Source organism: Octopus bimaculoides, chromosome 8, assembly GCF_001194135.2.
Source record: "Octopus bimaculoides isolate UCB-OBI-ISO-001 chromosome 8, ASM119413v2, whole genome shotgun sequence".
In the NCBI taxonomy this organism is placed as follows: Eukaryota; Metazoa; Mollusca; class Cephalopoda; order Octopoda; family Octopodidae; genus Octopus; species Octopus bimaculoides.
Window position 1 is genome coordinate 50,065,117 of NC_068988.1, and position 3,374 is coordinate 50,068,490.

Below are 3,374 nucleotides of genomic sequence, written 5' to 3' on the forward strand. Positions count from 1 at the left end.
CCTATTTCGTTATTGCCCACAAGGGGCTAAACATAGAGGGAACAAACAAGAACAGACGAACGGATTAAGTCGATTACATCGACCCCAGTGCGTAACTGGTACTTAATTTATCGACCCCGAAAGGATGAAAAGCAAAGTCGACCTCGGCGGAATTTGAACTCAGAACGTAACGGCAGACGAAATACCGCTAAGCATTTCGCCCGGCGTGCTAACGATTCTGCCAGCTCGCCGCCTTAAGAACTACGAAATATTGGTTCTTAAATATCTGACTGTGAGGTAAGAAGCTAGCTTTGCAACCACGTGGTTTCTGGTTCAGTCCCTTTGCGCGGTATCTTGAGCAACCCTGGATCGACTAATGCTTTGTGAGTGAATTTGGTAGACGGAAACCTGTCGAGCCTTGTATGTATGTGTATGTGTGTTTCTACCCACACTGCTTGACAACCGGTGTTGGAGCGTTTACGTCCCCCTTAACTTTAAAGATAAGTACTGAGATCGATTTGTTTGACTAAATCCTCTAAGGCGGTGTCCCACCGTGGTCTCGGTCCAAATGCAAAAGATAAATATATGTTTTTGTCTTAATCAAATATATAACTTTTGTCACGTGAGATTAATTAATTAACAAGCATTTTAATTTGCGCCTCATAATTCTAATTTAAAACCTTTTGAGAAGCGAGCAAGATATCAAGTTTAGTTGTTTCCTATATTTTCTTAAAGTCAGAAAGTTTGAGAGGGAGAGTAAACTTGTGTCTCTACTGTGTTTAAGACAGATTCGGCATCAGTATCTGCCATAAACCTCTCGCAGAAGCAGAAGAAAGTGGTTCCTCATAAAGTGCATGGATATATGATGACCATCTCTGCTAAAAATAATCGAGAAAAGGTTTAATTTTTATGAAGCAGAACTGGTGACATTTATTACCTCTAGCCACTCATCAATATACTCCTATCACTGGCTCGAAGACCTGCACCTCCTCACTCGTCGTCCACCACGATTTCAATACTTCCACAATTTCAATGCTCCCCGGCACTGGCTGGTCTGGCACTACTTTCATTCAAGATCATCTGCAAAGACCACGGGCCCATTCTCCTCAGTCACTTAACTTGATCGGAAAGCTGTTATCGAGCCGATAGCTAATAGCCCGTGATCTTACCTACCTTTTCTGCCCTTGTCGAGGCATTAATAACAAGTGTATTGGAGAATTGGTAAAGCATCATACGAAATACTTTGTGGTGTATAGTTACGTCTCTTTATGCTTTGAATTTAAATTTCTCCAAAATCGACATTGTCTTTTATCTTTCTAATTTCCATAAATTAAGTATTAGTTAAGTATTCGACTACTAAGGCTCTCTGCAAAATTCGTGTAAGTATGCTAATAAAAGAAATTAGTGATAATAGTTGCATAATTTATAAAGGAAGGGATAGAAAGATTTGTAGCATTCGTAGTTTTCTTAAAGTTAATAGTGACGTTAGAAATTATGTAAGAAACTCTACCTAGATGCGGGCTTAAGTTGGGTAGAACTCCCATTTATTTTGCTGCTAGTGCAATACTAATAACCAACATATTGAAAGGACGTGAAAGTTTATCTACAAATGATAGGATGAGCATTGATTTTACAATTTACGTTAGTCGCGAAATGTTTCCAAGTTTGATCCGAAATCGAGTCTCTAAACTAGATTTATTAAAAACTTCACTACGGCATTCGCCATGATAGTAGTGAAACCGCTGCGAAGTCGACAGCAATGACAGTTGCGATGATGAGGTCTGCGGTGATAAGACAATAATGAAATGAATAAAACATAGCAATGTTGCTCGGATAGGTAAGAATATCACAGTAGGAAAGTGTTATGAACGCTAGTTCTCTAGTAATATTGAGTCTCAAGACACCAAACCTTGTATCATATCAACATCAATGAAACATGATTGACGGAGGAGGAAACCAGACAGAACAGAAATGAACAACCAAGGCATAGCTGTTAAATCATCGATATTGTGATAACTGGAGACAACTAGCATTAAGGAGCAGTGAACAAGATAAGTTGAGAAGTGTGATGAAGACGTCAAGTGTATGAAATACAGCCATAAGGTCACTAAAAAGAATTGATGTAATACTTGAAGTGATAGAATCTATAGTTAATTTGACATACGTTCGGTAAAAATAGAAATAAGAATTAAAACAGAATTACTGTTTGAAATTAATGCACTTTGTAAAATCCGAAATTTTGAAATAATTGTTTTGAAAGTGAAGGAGGTGTGCTGCAAATAAATTAATTAAATTAATTAATATAAAATAATATCATGAGAAAAACCATTGATTCTAATTCGCTTCCGTTTTCAATGATATTTGATACATCCTGAAAGCGAGAAAAATCATTGTCAAAAATAATAGTGCTTGTCATTGTAACTTTTCTATCAAGATTGTCTGATTGGCAAAATCATTGGAGTGTAATTGTCCTGATTGTTTTTCGTTCTGAGTTCAAATCTCACCTAGATCAACTTTGTCTTTTATCCTTCGAGGTCGATAATTTAGAATACCGATCAAATATTGAGTTCGATGCAAGCTTTGACCTTAATCTATATAAGGAATTATCAGTTTTACATCAAATTCATCAAGTACACTTTGAAGAAGAAATAAGAGCAGTAAAGGAAGAGTTGTCCTCTAGTAAATTTATAGAAAACTGGTTTTATAGTAGGGAGTCTAATTTGATGGGATAGGCTTACTCGGAACAAGCAGCAAGAGGCTGAAGAGCAGAAATGACAGAAGGCAATTGTCCTAGTTAGTTAAACTAGTCCGAGACCTGCAGAGTCCCCCAGATGACCCAAGCAGAGCATTCACTTGTGGCTTTAAGATCTGAGTGGTAGATTAGCAGAAACTTTAGAAAATCAGACAAAACGGTTTTGCAGTATCTGTTTCAATTCTTTACATTAAGAGTTCAAATCCTGTCGAGGATAGCTTTGCTTGTCATGCATTCAAGGTTGGTAAAATAAAGCACCAGTAAGCTAGGAGAATCGATGGTATTGACTTACCCCTCCCTTTAAAAATGTTAACTATGTGCTTCAATTAGAAACCATTGTTGTTGTTGTTGCAGAATCGTTAGCACGCCGGGCGAAATGCTTAGCGGTATTTTGTCTTCCGCTACGTTCTGAGTTCAAATTCCGCCAAGGTCGACTTTGCCTTTCATTCTTTCGGGGTCGATAAATTAAGTACCAGTTACACACTGGGGTCGATGTAATCGACTTAATCCGTTCGTCTGTTCTTGTTTGGTCCCTCTATGTTTAGCCCCTTGTGGGCAATAACGAAATAGGTATTTTGTCTGCCGCTACGTTCTGAGTTCAAATTTCCCTGAGGTCGACTTCGCCCTTCATCCTTTCGGGGTC

At 38.1% G+C, this 3,374-nt stretch overlaps 1 protein-coding gene across 2 annotated transcripts in view; it reads left to right on the forward strand.

Annotated features, from left to right (window-relative positions):
- LOC106880564 (adhesion G protein-coupled receptor L2) overlaps positions 1-3,374 on the forward strand; it is a 472,327-nt gene that overhangs the window by 107,196 nt on the left and 361,757 nt on the right. The gene's annotated exons all lie outside the window — the stretch shown is intronic.